Source organism: Sceloporus undulatus, chromosome 4 (assembly GCF_019175285.1).
Source record: "Sceloporus undulatus isolate JIND9_A2432 ecotype Alabama chromosome 4, SceUnd_v1.1, whole genome shotgun sequence".
In the NCBI taxonomy this organism is placed as follows: domain Eukaryota; kingdom Metazoa; phylum Chordata; class Lepidosauria; order Squamata; family Phrynosomatidae; genus Sceloporus; species Sceloporus undulatus.
The window spans coordinates 139,881,171-139,898,854 of record NC_056525.1 but is presented as its reverse complement, the minus strand read 5'-3'; the positions used below and the strand labels follow the sequence as shown (position 1 = coordinate 139,898,854).

The 17,684-nt window shown below is 39.0% G+C and overlaps 1 long non-coding RNA gene across 1 annotated transcript; it reads left to right on the top strand.

Annotated features, from left to right (window-relative positions):
- Positions 1-471: 471 nt before the first annotated feature.
- LOC121927642 lies at positions 472-17,414 on the top strand. Its single transcript, XR_006103288.1, has 4 exons — positions 472-679; positions 3,604-3,663; positions 4,703-4,770; positions 15,937-17,414. It is a non-coding gene; the product is annotated as an uncharacterized LOC121927642 (long non-coding RNA).
- Positions 17,415-17,684: the final 270 nt, after the last annotated feature.

Genomic DNA, 17,684 nt, shown 5'->3' with positions numbered 1-17,684 from the left:
TTTAGTGGAGATATCCCCTCCCATCCCAGCACCATTGAAGTCAGAGGTACTCTTTGCTGTCTTCCCCTCACCCCAAATTTAACGTTAGAGCTTATAAGATTGCCCAAACGTTTTGGTAGTCATGCTGGGGAGAATAGAGCAGGTAGTTTTACAGATCAGCCCTGCATGAGGAGTGAAGGCTCAGTGCAAAGACATAGTTCAGTCACTGGCTGTTACCCACCTTTAATAGAAGATGATATGGAAAAGGAAAGGGCAGAATAGCGAGTCTTAGAAAGACATACCAGCAGGCACATAAGTGATTTGGCCCACAGGGGACCATAACTGCCATGCATGCAGAAATTCTTAGGTTCAGTCCCCAACCCTTATATCATGAGGTGAAAAAAAATCTCTCTAGATGAAAAGCCACTTTCTGCCACACTAGGAGAATGAAGAGACCATATAGGGAGTAAAAGCTTGGATAGCTTACTTATTTGGACAACAGCTCTTAGACTCCACATGCTGCTGTCTGAAAGATTCTGGCAATTGTAGTCCAAACTGAAGGCAGGTTACTATATCTGACTAAAATTCTTTAATCCATTTCTTTGCAGCGATGTACTATAGAAGTCCTTCTGCAACACATGAGGGTCACCTGCTTGGCTGGTGTTCACAGCTGGGGTTGGATGATCTTCTGTCCAAAAATGTAAGCTGTGTATACACAGTGGCATAGATGCTATAGAGCTGCAACAAGTTATCTCCTAGAACTTAAGCCCACAATTTTCTTTTGTGAATTCTTCTGAACAGCTGAATATGTACATAAATATTGAGTTTTGACTATGTAATGACAGTAAAATATTTCGAGGTTATTTTTAGTATCTGGCAACCGACATGCAACGGCATTAGCATCTAACAGTGTTTGACATTCAGCATATTGGAGTATTTGACCTATAACTGTATTTCCTAGAAGATAATGACTAAGATCGTATGCCACACTAATGGAATATAAATCTTTACCTACATAGTTACAGGAGGTGGTAGAGGCTGCTTTCTCTGGATGGCTATTTCTCTTGGTATATGAATGAACGATGGCAGACTATGAATATTTTTTTTATAAACACCAGAGTCCATGCATCGGTCTGCCTCTGTGTTTATTTTCCATAATATTTTAAAATTTTATAATATAATATTTTATATTTTATTTAATATTTTTAGATACAATATTTTCTTAATGTGGAGTTTAGGCTACACTTATCTCACCCTTGTGCTGCATATTAACCAAACTGGAACAGCTATTACATTTGAGCATGAGATTTACCATTTAATGTTTGTAAAGGCCCGGTTAACCCTATACATATATTAAAGTATCCAAAAACATTGACAGAAGATGCTTGAAATAGTAATCTTTTCAACATGCTGCAATAATAATAATAATAATAATAATAATAATAATAATAATGAATAGTGCAAAAGTAAAGCTGTTCCTATTCAGTTTTGCACCATTCCTTTTGTAGCACCCTGTAATTAAATTGTCAAGGGAATTAAAACAGTTAAAAGCATGACCATTAATAAGGAAACAAATATAAACAATATGGCACATTCTAAAAGGCCCTTTCTCCTCTGAGCAGTCAGACCTCAAAGGCCTTCTGAAACAAAAAAACATATCTCCACTGTCTAAGGACGGATAGCAAGGAGAATGCTAGTCTAAACTCTGCAGGAAGGAAGTTCCAGAGCCTGGGAGCAGCTACCAAAAAGGTCTTCTCTGTGTTCCCACCAGATGTAACTATGAAGGCGAGGGGAAAGAAAGAAGATCTCAAAATATGGGCAGGATCATATACTGTAGCAGAATGAAGGGGGTTGACAGACTGCCCCGAAGTGGTGGCGGGACACCGCCCCTTTCCTAGGCAGATTGAGGCTGTGGCAACCTCATGCTGCGGCCCTGTTCTAGTCTTTCAAGGGTGCAAAAAGGAGCCCAAAAAAGCAGCTCCTTTTTCCGCCCTCAAAAGGGTGCCATAGCTGCAGTGGTGTGGCTATATGGCGCTCCTCCATCGCTGCATCGTATGGACATAGCATCAGAGGTGCACCATGATGCCGTGAGTCGTGTGGAGTGGCGTGTGGTGTCAGGGTGCCCTGTGGGGCGGAGTCGGGCATGCGTTGTGACACTGCTTTCATGTTGGCCTTAATGGCTGGTGTGTACAGGGGCCATAGTCATTCAGATAATCTGGACCTGAGCTGTATATGCTTTAGCTACTCTGCCAGTATTAGGCTTCATTCACACATATTAGTAGTGACAAAGAAGCCGTTTATCCATGACTAGAACCTATGCCATTACAGCATGCTTTTGAACACTGGGGTCCTATTCGTGGGCCTGGTAGGGTGGGTGAAAGTGTTAGGGACAGCAGGATCCACATGACCAGCATCAGTCTGAGGGTTCCATATCTAGGTGTGAGAAAGCAGCATTCATACATTAGTATGAAAGGGGCCTTACAAAAATGGTACAATTTACCAAGTTATCATCATATGTACCATTAGGGAAGCAATCCAAAAGTGGCTCATAAATACATGCACATCACTTGATTTAATTATGACTTTGCAACTGAACTGGTCCAAGAGAAAAGCAAGTTGCATGAGGTGATATGAGCCCCTACTTGTGTGATTGCTCACTTGTACAAACACTGCCATCACTTGAGCAATGATCATATTTGTCTGAATGTGCTGTGAGCATTGCCTATTTCCAATACAGTTTTGTTATGGGACAGGCTTTCAAGAGTGACCAAGTAATGGAGGAGTATGAACACATTTTTTTTAATCCTACAGCTGCATTGCATTACCTACATTGTTTTCAGTAGAAGCTACTAGACAGCCAAAATACATGTTCATTTATACTACAGTGATTTCTCTATGTGCTTCCCTTTTTCTTGCTACAATTCAATGGATCTTCTTAATAGTGTTTTATATTCCTAGCTGGGATTTTATAGATTTTCTTTGCAAGTAAATGCAATACATCCTATAAAAATAAAAGGGGAGAAATACCCCTCTCTCTCCTTCAGTATGATAAATTATGGGTAAAATTAAGCTGGTATTTCCTTGGTTACTTATTAACCACAGTTCATTTAACAGAATCAATATTTCAGGCAAAGAGGCAAACACTTGCCACACTGCCCTGTCTTTTCCCTCTACTTTTACAAGCTGGTTTTTAAAACATAAAATGCATCTGCCTGGAAACCGGAGGGGAACGAGGAACAGTGCCTCTTATCTCAGGGATATGCAAAGCACATTTTATTTTGCCTTTTATCTCTCCAATTGTATGTTGATCCCATACATATAGATTGATTTTGCACAGGTAGATAATGAAAAGTCAAGGGGGAAAATTTACACAACGGCACTCAGGATCTCAGCTCTCTATTGGTATATAAATTGGTTTATTATTTCATTCTCTTAAAGAGGGCCATCCACACTGGGAAGCACTTTAAAATCTAGCATGTTTAAACACAAACCCATTTACCACCCATCTCTCTTTTTTCCCTTTGTAATTTCAACAGCATTTGGGGGTTAATTTTGAAAGATATTTATGTGTAAACATGCTCTTGCTTATGCCTAACTCCTGCATCCGTCACCTTGTTCCAACAGTTAAGTCACTAATGCCGAATTTCTGACAGGATGACAATGACAGCTGTGAGCTCAAGACATGTAAGTGTTTCTCCATTTGATGATACCTTGTGAGCTGTTCCTAATACATCATAAGTGCTTTGCATTTAGCCAATATAACCTATAGTCAGGAGGGCCATCCAAGCAGAGAAAAGGGAGCGCTGGGTGTGGAAGAAAAGCTTGGAACAAAAAAGTTAAAACAATAAAATAAAATAAAATCACACCACTCTCTGCAAACAAAACAGAGGAAACGTTATTAATAAACATCTTCTGGACATTTGGTGGCACATTTTGGCTGCTCCAGCTTAAGGCAATTAATTCAGAATACTGACATTAACTCTCTAGCTCGCTGACAGCTTGGAGCTGGAACTAAAAATGCTAGTTCTCCAGGGAAAAGAGGAGGCTAGTTGGCTCTTTTTCTGGACTGTTTGCTTATAGGCCCAGAGAGCAATCTTCCTTGCAGAATGAAATGCAAGGACACAAACAATGTACCAGGGAGAGAATAGGAGATGGGAATGAACAGTTTGAACTATTTGCTCAGCAGAAGGGCAGCCACAATTGCCGGCCAATGGCTTTCCCATGCATCAACTGGGGGGGCTTCTTAGCTTCTTTTGTTGTTGTTCTCCTTCCTGCAGCCAGATAAGAACACAGCTGCAGAGATTCCAGCTAACTTTGGACCTGGATTTATTCACAGAAGACTCCCTTCATGTTTACTGTATTTATTTTTCTGCAGAAGTTTTTGTATTACAAAAGATAAATATTGCAGTATTTCCTCCCCCCAACAATATTCCTAAACTAGAGTCACATTCTGTAGAAAGATAAATAAATTTGCAATCCTTTATCTCCGTATTTGCATTAGTCTCCATCTCAGGTGTTTTAACTACAACATGGAAAAAATTACTGAACAGCCTTAACAAAATCCCTAACTGAAAATCCAGTCAAAGTTAAAGAGTTCGAGCCCTACCAGTAGTACACACTCTCTCACACTGAAAGCATTGAAATGGGATTGCCATAGGCTAGACCTGGGTTATTCTGTTTGATGCTGTGAGTGTCTTCTAAACTTCCTAACTTATTTTTCCAGTGAAACCTACATCTAAGTAAATGTGCTCAGGACTGTGGTCTCCCAGGTTTGGCAAGAAAGGATTCAAAGTAAGGTTCAAGTATGTATGAAGTCTCTCATTCACAAGGTCACCATAAGCTGACGTCAACTCGATGGCAGTTAACAACGCTCACACATACACACACAATAGTTGAATCAAACAAATGAACAGCACTGTTTTCAGGAAGAATCTGGATCCCAAAAGGATACTATAAAAATTGGGGGGGGGGGGGGAACCACACTCACACTCACATACACCATACAACCAAAACCTGATTTATTACAATGATTAAAAACAGGTATTAATATAAAGCAAGAGATGGAAACACACACACACACACACACATTTATATACACACACATAGTGATTATATATCATTTCAAGGCTATAATTCTTTTAAAGAACATTTGTGGCACTAACCATTAAAAATAACTCATGACAATCACTTAAGACACTCCTGTGAAATAAACAGATATGATTTGAAAAATTGGAGGACATTTTCTGCTTCAAACAGTGGCTTTATTTTAGTTCATGATTGTCACTCACATACTAACTATAAAATACACATAACTTTATGAAGTCCCAGACATATTTCCAAACATGCAAAGGTGTTTATGGGCATATAGCCTCAGAGACAAAACTGACATGTGCACACAGGCACATAACCAACAAAATATGATTTGCTGTTTTCAACAAGATCTGTTTTAATTGCAGATTCGTTTTGGTGTTGGAAAAGTGACCGTGTTTAAGTAGCAAAATAATTGTACACATAGTCCACCCAGTTTTTCAATGGTAGATTTGGATTCTTGTTTATATGGGGTCTTGAAAAGCTGCACTGAACTGTTTAAAAAATGTCATAGCAGCGTGATATGGCAAAATTCTCCCGCAATATACATTGAATAAGCAATCTGGAAAATACTCTGCCTTCTGCCACCCAGTGGGGGAACCCTGATCATTTAAATTCATGTTATTTTTGCTGTAGACATACATTGGCATGTGTTGCTATGTCTACTGAGGCAGTTTAAAAGAGTTTGTTTGCATTCTGTAGTATTAACATTTTATACTGGTTCCAGTTTATTGAGGATATGATATCTCTTCAGTTTCATACACAAAGTAATAAGCTTTTTTACTAGAGTTACTGGTTAAGAAATAGGTACAGTGGTGCAGTAGATTTCATGTCCAGGAAATTCACTTGCATGCACCCAAAAGATTTTGGTGGGCAGTTGTAACAATGATTATATTTTTAAAATCCTTTCTGCTAATTGTTACCCATGATGTAAAAACCATGCTGTAGATACCTTTCATGCAAACCAATACATGAAGCATTTGTGCCAATTTTTATATGGTTTGAAGGAAGCCACTAAAATGCATCCAGGTCACTGTCTTCAAATCACCGATGATTTTTTTAATTGTTATAATTTATATACTACTGGCGGTGTACAGGGCTTTACTATGTGATTCAGAAAAAAAAAGTAGCAAATCTTCATCTAACAATCTGGATTTATTTGCATATTTTAGATTATTCTGCACCCTCTAATGGTAATAATTTTGTTTAAATTTTGTCTGAGGTGAAAAGGAATTTTTAAAAATAAAGAGTGTGTAATTTACTGATATCATACTGAATATTCTCAGTCAAGAAAGAGCCTCATAGGAAGTGCAAAGTTTACACACTGCCAAAACATTGGTTATTTTTCCTCTACTGGGTGGTCAGGAGGAAAGGCTGAAAGGCAAAAGCACTCCTATTGTATCTGCTGTGTCTTAAGAGCTGACCTCACGTGCCTCTAAAAAGAAGAAAGCACCTGTTTATCTCTAGTTATCCCCTGTTTCTGTGAGCTCCAAACTGCCCCCACAGAGATAGTGTCTTCCTTCAAGGGGGATGGGAGAAGGAGGAAAGAATCTCTAAAAATACTTGGGGGGAAAAATTCCCTTTGATTCTGAAATCATCGTGTGCAACAATGCACAGATAGCTCAAGATAAGTGAAGGATGCTCAAATGCTCACCCCATTCATTTGACTTAGAATACATAGGAGGTTTGTTGGATGTCATGGAAATGCACTGTAAGGCTGATGTATGTCCAGATGCACATGTACATCTAGTCTGAGCATGGGGAATCTGTGCACAGAAACTTGCCAGCTAGGCCCTCTAGTTACCTCAACAAAGGACAGCTTTTTGCATTTTGCACAACGTGAATCTGCCACTCAAAATGGCATCTTGGTGCTGATTTCTCTGCCTCATGTCACACAGGATCATTTCCTTCTGATGTGATTGCAAAGAGCAGCTCCTCATTCACAGTCCTCCCCACAATGTTGTGTGCTCCTGGAGAATGCACAAATAATAACAACAACAACAACAACAACAACAACAACAACAACGAGTGCCAAGTGGTCTTACATGATATGAGGTGTAAAGCAGAGAGCTTCCCTTGAGAGTACTGCACTTCCTTCGCTCAGTCTTATGTCCACACATCATCTACCAAACAGGAGCAATCACATTGACTTGACTTAAAAGTTTGCTGTATGAAATACTGTGCTAGCATACAAGTGCTTTGTATGCTCAAAAACACCTTTAAAATGACAGTTTTTAGTAATAATACTGACACTATAAACAGCCAAACCTCCATATATCTGGGTTCTGCATCCTGGAATTTCAGCATCTGATGCTTGAAAATGTTAAAAAAAAAAATCCAAAAAAGGAAATCTTGTTTGTGCCATTTCATATAAGGGACACAGTTTTACTACCCCATTGTATATAATGGAACTTGAGCATCCATGGATTTTAGTGTGCATGGGGATCCAGAAATCAAACCCTAATGGATATTAATGGATACCAAGGACCCACTGTAATAACAGCAATGTCAGACCCCCTCTTCAGACCCCATTAGTTAGAGAAAGGAAATTACTTCTGTTTTCAAAAATGAACCCAAGGATTACTTGTCTCTGGACATGTACAGGAGCATTCCCACATTCCACACAAAGGAGCTAATCATACTGCTAAAAAACCTGGCTTACCTCTCCCGAGTTGAATTCTAATTCAGGAGGCAGCCGGGTTCTATCGCATGCAATTTGCTGCTGAATCCACCCAGCCCAGATGCAACCCAGGTCCAATGAGTGCTCAGCAAGCTGCTTTTCAAATTTGGAAAACTCCCAACTTTGAAAAGTGGCTTGCTGAGTGCTCCTTGGACCCGGGTTGCATCCGGGTTCTATTCGGCCAGCAGATTCAGTGGCGAGTTATGTGCGATGGAACCTGGATGCCTCCTGAATTAGAATTCAACTCAGGAGAGGTAAGCCGGGTTTTTTTTTAGCAGTGTGATAAACTCCAAAGTCAATTTCTTTTAAAAAGTAAATTAAAAGTGCAGACTAGTATATGTTTATTCAGATGTAACTAGCATTGAGCTCAGTGAAGCTTGCATCTTTCTAAAAGAATATGTATGTCCTCTTAAAACTTCGTCCACACATGCAACCCCACCCCCCAAAAAAACAGGTTCCTATAATAAACGTTTGGGTTGTTATAGGATTCACACTAGAGGGCTGCTGTTCTAATTCTTCAGTCATGGAAACACACAGGGTAAAAATGTGTTTGTGCAGTTTGAGAATCCCTCTCCAATTTTAAATCTACAAGACTCCACTATCAGCACACTGACTTCACCCATTGGCTGAAAAGGATGAAAAGCAATACCAGTTAGTTTCTTGCAAAACAATTTTGCATTTTTTTTGGGGGGGGGGAGTTGGAGTCGATGGCCCTTGTAGTCTCTTCCAACTCTATGGCTCTATGCTTTTAAAAGCAATGGAAGATTTGCCTTGAATCTTGGCTTTTCCAAAGACTAGACATATAGGTCCAAAACACACTAGAGAAATAATCCCAACTGAGATCATTTTAACTTCCCTGGCTCAATGCTAGGGAAGTCTGGGATCTGTAGTTTTGTGAGACATTCATCTTTCCCTGTCAGAGAGCTCTGGTGTCACAATGGTGGGGTACAGACCTTGCAAAAGCGCTGTGCTGGCACCAATTTTAGGATTAGGGACCGCACGGCAACTGCACAGACCCTAACCTGAATACGTGCCAGTGGTGCAATAATGGCGGCATCCTGTGTACACGGGCGCCACCATTATGACATAACAGACGCATAGCATCCACATGTTGTGTCACGCCAGTTACATCATGAATGCACCATTGGTGCACTTGTGACTTAACTATGGCAGTGCAAAAAGAAGCTGGTTTTTCTGGGTCCTTTTTACTCCAGAGTGACGGTGCGTGGTTTGGCGGCTGCACTGTCCCTCTGGAGTAAAAACAGTTTCCGGCAGGCCACCGTTTCTCAGCTGTCTGTACTGCACCAATAAACTGCAATTTCCAGCATTCCCTAGCACTGAGCCAGGGCACTTAAAGTGGACTCAATCTGAATTATTTCTGCAGTGTGTTTTGGACCATAGTTAATGTATATCTTAACTATGAAAGTGATAACAGTTTCATACTCGTGTGTAATGGCTCCATTCTAAGAAATCCTCAGATTTTTAGTTTGGAGGCACTTAGAGTTCTCTGCTACAGAGCTCTGTTTTCCTGAATTGCAGGAAAAAGATACCCTGCCCCTATGCTACAGAAATAAATTGATCTAATCTTTAATCCCTCTTTTTTTCAGGGTATGTTGTTCCCATTTTAATATTACATCAAAATACAAATATCAAGACTCCACAGGACACAGCAATTAAACTAGCATGAAACTAATACAATTTTGTAGTGCAAATATACTTTTCCTTTCTTGTTTAATTAAATAAATCCAAGACACTAATGGTGTAAAGGTAGAATGGCTAGAATTCAAGAACCCAGCCAACTGGCCAATATAGCAACTATATTTTCCAGGGTTTTTTCCCTCACTGGTTTTGCTCATTCCTCAAACTCTTGCTGATTTGTCCTTTTCCACACCTCATCTTCTTCTCCCTACATCCAAAGTAGGAGAAATGCTAATTCATTAATTCATGATCAGATTCTCTGTCTTTATGCGTGTGTGCATGCATGTGCGCATGCGTGCACACACACATCTTTGGAGCCAGGAACAGACAAGATTCAATAGGAAGCTCAGGTGTACAGAAACAGTGATGTACCTAGCATATTTGACACCTAATGCAAATCATTAACACCCTCTTAAATTATTTCCCATAATAATCATGAAATGAAACAATAATGGCCATAATAGAAATGTGACAAAAATCTTTTGATATACACACACATATGTATATATATGTAAATATGCCAGTAAAAACTAATCAATTAATTAATAAAAGAATAAACCATAAAATAAATATTATAGTAGAGAAAGAAAAAAGTAATGGATTAATACATTTAATATATTAAAATACATTTATGTATTTTTTGGAGAAAAAAAAAACATATTATCCACAGTATGCCTCTTCCTTTTCTGAATCCAGCTTGGATATCTGCTCCATGTACAGTGAAAGTCTTTGTTGTAAAATTCTTAACATCATTTTGCTTGCATGGAAGGTTAATCCAACAGTCCAATGGGAACCGCAATCCCTGCTGTCCTGTTTCCTGGGAATTAAGAATGTATCTTGAACATTTCCAATCCTTAGGCCATTGGCTAGTTTTCTCTATTTGTTGGCAGATCTTAGAATCTGAGTGGATTCTGTCTTTGTGGCTTGGAACAGCTTTTTTGGTATGTTGTTTGTTCCTGGTGATTTATTTCTCACAAGTGCTTTGAATGCAGCCTCCACTTCACTTCCTAAAATTGTTGGGTTCATCTTTCTATCCTACTTTCTCCTCATTTCAATCCCAAGTGGGTGGAGTACCTTCCCTCTCTGGCGGGTGAGCTAATCAGTGTCTGAGGATCAAGCGAGATCCAATGAAGTGGCACGGAGGTGGATTGCCACTGGTGCCCTCCTTAAATAACTCTCATGCCCCACCTTGGGGATCGAGGTCCAACAGCTGAGAATCTGTATTCTAGTAGGTGTTCTCTCATCTCCTTTCCATCTGTGAGCATCCAGTTCAGCTATGAGGAAAAAACAATCTCAGGAAGGACTCATCTCGCACTTTGTACAAGTGCATTGGTGACTAAAAAGGCCAATCTGGGATAAACAGGTCCGGTTGCAGAAAGCACAGCGGAAAGTCTCCTTGGGTGATGTTTCCGAGTCACGGTTCTTTCTGCGTTGTCATTTCTCTTTGAGACTCGTTCGCTGTGAGCTTTTGAAAAAGGCTGCAGCATCAGCTATGAGGAAAATACAATAGACCTATAATAACTACTATGTCTTTGCTCTCTCTGTTGATATGCTTACAGCTCTGCTCTTTGTAGTAAAAGCCCCTTTCCTGCTCTCCTTTTCTGCAGCCTGTCTCTGCTTCCAGATAGCTTAGATACTTGTTTTTTAAAAACTGAAACCTTAGAATTTGGGCCAATTTATGATCCTAACGGGCAAAGGTTACAACATCTAGAATCTGAATTTAATTCAATAAAAATAATAACAAAAACACTTTTGGCCAATTTGGACAGATGGGAACCTTACAATATGAGTCATTGACACTGTCCACCCAAACTCTGGGAAATCTCCACTGGACTGACCATTCTGCAGAAAAGGAAACGCATTAAAGAAGGAAAATTATAACTTACATTTGAAGACAAATGCAAAGGAAAAAGAAGAAGCACAGGGGGAGAAGAATCCCCTTTAAGACTAAATGAGATTTTGTGGATATTATTATTATTATTATTATTATTATTATTATTATTATTATTATTATTATTATTATCCTGCTCTTTCCCCAGAAGTGGGACTCAGAAAGGCTTCACAACATCAAAAAACAGTACAATTTAAAACATAGAAAAAAGTACATTAAATAGGAATTAAATTGTTACAATATTAAAACAGATAGTTATTAAAATAATAAAACAAAATTTAAAAAGATAAAACTATACATATAAATGTGGATATCAATTCACTTTTGCAATCTAGATGGAAAAATCAATTTGACAAAAGATACATTTTTACAACCATTTCCCCCAGAAGAGAACTGAAGTGCTGTGAAGTCCTGGGGTAAGGCATGGAGAAAATTGCTACTCCCTGGCTCACTTTCCACTTTGTTTTCTCATGTGATAAGGCTCCATGTTAAAATATACATCAGTCTTAAAAGGGCTAGATTTCCTTTCCCCCTCTCCCATTTCCTTTCTCCTCCTGAAGGAACAGACTAGCAACAACAACAAGTTTATTGATTAGTCAGCTGACCATATCAATAGAATACTAAATACAATTACAAAATACAACATATAAAATTCAAGATAAAAAATATCAAAATATCCGTATATATACCAAGATAAAGAGTCACACTTAAAACTCAAAAAGGGAGTTAAAACGGACACAGGCTAACTAAATGCAAATTTAATAAAATGGGATACAAAATAAAATAGTCTAAAATAGCTAAAACAGAGTGGGAGATAACAATGAAAGTGTTTAAATGAACTCATTGCTGTGACACAAAACTGCATTTTGTATAATAAATTGATCTCTCAAGCGAGCAGCATTAACTACAAATTTAGCTACACATCGCACTATATGTATGTTCTCTCCAGAGAAAAGATAAGACAATTTAGCTGAAAGGTCCCAGTAAGTCATTCTATCCAAGAATGATTGTAAAAAGTGTGATCTCTCCTTACCATATAAACAACAGTCAGACAGGATATGTGGAATATCCTCAATAGCTGGGGCTACGCAGATACATAATCTTTCATAATAAGGTATTTTTTGAAACCGTCCTGTTCTTACCATTGAGTTCAATTGTTTGAATCTAGCTCTGGTGAAGGCTGTTCTCTGGCTCTGTGTTAAATGCAACTCAAGATAATTTTCTAGGCCAAATACAATTTTATTTTTAGCTAACCAGCTAAGAGATTTACACCCAGCTAACAAGGCTATGTCTGATTGTGCGCTGATGTCCCATATCCTTTGTTTTAAGGATTCCTGAACTGCATGCCTGGCTGAAAGAAAGTAAGAAGGAGAAAGGCCTAATTGGAACAGTACCAGGGATAGCTGACAAACCCAAAAATTAGGGCACCCAATAGCCAGTTGTTCCTCTAGGCAGAGTCTAGGGAATCTTCTAGAATCCATTTTGGAGATGTTTAGCCAGTAGTTAAGTGCTTTTATCCAAATCTGGCCTTGTATTGAATAGATCCCAAGTTCTGCTGTCATTGCTTGGGCTGGAGTGTTCTTGTCAGTTCCAATGATCCTCCTTAAGAAGCAACTCTGTGCCTGCTCCAAAGGTGGAGATTTCAATTGGCCCCATACTTCTGCACCATAAGATAAAATGGGCAAGATTTTGGCTTTATAAACTTCTATGATAGGGGATACACTGGAAGGATGGTTGTAACTAATCAGCTTATAGAGCAGACCAGAATTCACAATAGCTCACGGTTTATTTCTTCCAAAGTGGTTTGTCCATTTCCCTGTATTTGAGAAAAGTAGTCCTAGGTACAAATATGAATTGACTTGCTCGATCCGTTCGCCTTCCAGGAACCACTTGTATTTTTTGCACTTTCCCCCAAATACCATCACCTTAGACTTTTTTGTTGATGACTAAAGAATTAAGAGAACAATAAGTGGGTAGGGTCTGCAATAGCGGTCTTAGACCCACTTGCATATGAGCAATTAGGACCATATCATCGGCATAAAGCAAAAAGTTGAGATACATATTGCCTATCTTAGGAGTATGAGCTGATGTAGAAGAAAGAAAACCAGGAATGTCATTAATATATAGATTAAATAGAGTAGGCGCCAAAATACATCCCTGTCTTCCTCCTCTAAACACATTAACTTTTTTGGACAGCGCACCGCTGGCACCAGTATGCACTCTTAAACAGGTATCTGAATGAAGAGCTTTAAGCAGAAAAAGGAGTCTTGGCTCCATATTCATTTCTGCCAATTTGGACCAAAGAATATCTCTGTTGATTGTGTCGAACGCTGCTCTGAGATAATAAATCTAATAAAAAGTTGTTTTCCTTCAGACATGTACTTAGTGATAAGATGGTGCAGAATAAAACAGTTATCCATAGTGGATCTACCTGGTCTAAATCCCGCTTGTTCTTCCACTACCAAATCTTTATCAACAATCCAATTCTCAATTTTGCCTAATAGGTGTTTTGTACACATTTTTGCCACAATATCAATAAGGCTTATGGGCCTATAGTTTTGGGGTCTTTGTTCCACAACCAAAACTTGCTGTAGGCCTTTCAGCAAAACCTAAAAGCTCTCTGCTCTTCAGACCTTTACTCTTGACCCTTATCCTTATTCTCTTACCCCTGATAAGGCTAATTTCTATCACCCAGCAAATAAGTATGGTACTGCATGTTACAGAGAGATTTTAATGAATAAAATTGAATTAGTCTGTTTTAAAACAAAACAACATTAACCAGATATTAATTAATGGAGCCATGACACTTAAAGTGGTGTTAACCTGGATTATTTCAGCAGTGAGGATGCAGTCCTAGTTGGGATACTCAGTGTTAGGCCAATGTCCCCTAGAAACGTGTTTTACCTGCCCTGTTCTTCTATGCTTTGAGTGCAGCATGGCTGGTTATTCTCAGATGGTTCATTACCATTGCTATCACATGTGTGTGTGCTTATCTGTTCTTTCAAATCACCTGTTGGTTTATAATGGCCCCATGGATTTCATTGAGTTTTCTTAGGCAAGGGAAACTCAAAGGTAGTTTGCCATTGTTGACCTTTGAAAACAGAGCCTACAGAACCTGATATTTCTTGGATGCCTCAGTAAATAGATCACACTGTAGGTAAAACGGAGGTGTTTCCTTTACCATTTTGAAGAGTACATTTATACTTTTCCTTTTGCAAAACAAACAAACAAACAAACTTGTCAGAAATTATCCCCCCCCTCCCCCAGATTTCCTTATGGTATGATGCTATATCCTCATTCTCTTTTAGGAAATAAAAATAGTTTCACAGCCAAGAATTGCAGTAAGAGGCTGTGATCAAGCACTTGAATACAGTACTCAGCACAATTGAGAAATTCCTGACTTTTGAATTTAGCAAAGGCATGCAGAAGGTCAGCGTAATCAAGATTGGTACATAGAAAAACATTCCAGTCCTTAATAACAGGAATCTATGGCAGACCTGTCTGAGTGCGGCTTTTTTGGGGGCAAATGTTGATAAATGAGTCTAGTCTCACCATTCCTTTCCATTTCATAGCTTCATAATACAAACGGATGGGACATAATAAGGAGTCATTTCAGGGGCTGCATCATTTTAACTAATTAACCCATTGGTTAGTAGCAGTGCAATAATACATATGATGACAACATAGAAATATATCCCACTGAATTTGAGGGTGTTTATTTGTAGGCAAACAAGCCAAGGACTACAACCTCAAAAACTCAGGACAGAGCAGTGATGGGGGGAAGAGAATCCATGGCAGATGCACTGCCATTTCCTAATATTGTGCTTTTCTCTCAAGGGAATGGCTGCCCTAAGATGATGTCTGCTATGATGTATTTGCTGTTGTTACATGCCTTCAGGTTGACTCTGATGTGTTACCGTTATCACAGGGTTTCCTAGCCAATAATTATTCAAAGGAGGCCCGCCATTGCTTCTGTTTAGAAAGTGTGTGTATACCTTCATGTCTCCTTTCAACTTATGGTGGCCACATGAGTTTCATAGGATTTTCTTAGACAAGGAATACTTAGGAGTAATTCTTCTTTTGAAATACAGCCTACAGCACCTGGTATTTGTTGGCAGTCCTCCATCCAAGTAGTAACCAGGGCTGATTCTACTTAGCTTCCATGCTTAGGGATCTGGTGCCTTTAGGATATTTAGGCCCTATATTTTAGGATGAGAGTGTCTGACAGGGGAGAAGGATATGGACAATTTTTGCTGAAATTCAGTTCCCTTTCATTTCATTTGTAAATAAAGAAAATTTGTAAATAAGGAATATTCGTCTGACAAAACATCACCTAAAATTTTGGTAAAAAAATATTTTAGCTGACCCCATGGTCAAAAAGAAGAAGTAAATATATGTAAATCCTAAAATCAGTTATTTGTACCATACAGTATGAATGGTAATGATTCTTGATTCTAATTACCTTTCCTTTCTCTCTTTTTATTGATAGAAAGTAGCACTATTTTGATAATGAATTATTGTTTGTCTTTTAAAAAAGCCACTTGTTCTTTGTTTTTCCTTTTTTTCCTTTTTATGTGAATATTAAATAAACAAATAAAAGAAAAGAGAAGAAAAGAAAAGAGAAGAGAAGAGAAGAAAAGAACCTGACTCCCCAGAACCCAAACCCAGCACTCAAACACCAAACTACACTGGCTCCTGACAAATGTATCCATTATCTGAAACCAAGAAGTCTTGCTTCATAATTATTGTTGCACCCATATGCCATTATACAAATTTGACTGAGCAAGCTAATATTGGACGATCTGCTGCAAAGTTGTTTTTAGAAGGTATACACATTTGCTCTAAGCCATCTTGCCATTCCTTACATCTGAAGTATACACCTTGTTGTCTGATTCTTTGAGTGACAAGAAATCCCAGATTGTCTCAAAGCAGTCATGAGATAAGAAAAAAGGTCTTCTTATGGATCAGTAACAGGAAGTAGAAGTAATAAATAAAGACACAGGCCGATAACATCATCAGCTGAAATTCATCTAGGTCTTCAACAGATTATGAAATCGTTCTGCACTATGGAGTCATAGGGATCCTGCCTGTTTTCTACCAGTCCACAATGGCTGGTGAGGCTATCAGCATAAAACAGTGACTCTCTGGGGCCTTTGATCAATGTGGAGGGAGGAAAAGAATACCAACCTATGCAATACCCCCCAAAAGACATATCCAGATGTACATTGGACTTGCAGGTAAGTGGGTTGGACTGGATGGCCCTTGTAGTCTCTTCCAACTCCATGATTCTTAAGCTGCATTTTTAGGGAGAAAGCTAGAGTATGATCTAATAAATAATAATCCTTATTGTTATTGTTGTGTGCCTTCAAGTATTGACAGCCTATGATGACTCTATCATACGATTTTATTCAGGGAAAGGTGTGAATATACCCTGCATACTCAACATTATATTTTTGGGTCTCCAAATTTTTATATCTGGGGCCAGGCATGTTCTTAAGATGACCTTTGGAACACCAGGTGAATTTCTGATGGGAATGGCATGGAGACCTGAAGACATGTGGAATGACCCAGGTAATACCACAACAAATGCTCTTTGCCTATCCTCTTGCACCAAGAGACAAAGGAGGTCTCATTGCACTGAAGGCAGTAAGTCAATGCTTCCTACCTACGCCCTGCTGTGTTTCCAGCCAACATCCCTATTTATCCACCCTGAGATTGTCCTAATCCAATCCACGTTTTTGTAACTCCAAAGCTGAGGGGTCATCAGGTCTTTGTTGCAAGATAGCACACTCTTTAAGGCTAGGATCCCAGATGTAAGTATCAGTTCCAAACCTAGCCTCCTTGTGCACAGAGCTGATCCCCAGCTTGTGATCCATGTATTAACTGTGTCACCCTCAGATCCCAGTTTGAGCCACATTCTACTTTCTCCAGCACAGGTAATTATCACCCGTTATCACCACTCAAACTTTGGTATTCAGTTTCCACACTTTCATTTTGGTTATCTCTGAATGGTGTGTCTGTCTGGATTACTATTGTGTATTTGGTACTAGTTTTGCATATTTCTAAATAAAACCTTCTTTATTCACCCCAAACTTGGAGTTCTCCTCAGTTATTACTGGTGTACACAGGTGCAAACAATCATCAAGTTATCTCGCGTCTTGTAAGCTCCCTTGAGCTAAACAAATTTTCCAACTTTTAAAGAGAAGCTGACACAGTTGGTGCAGATCCCCCCTGTCTCCCCTTCTTTGGTTGGAAAGGGGGTTGCTTGTGGCTGAGAGAGTGTGACTTGATTAAGGTCATTTAGTGGGTTTCCATGGATGAGTATGGAATCGAACCCTGGTCTCCTGG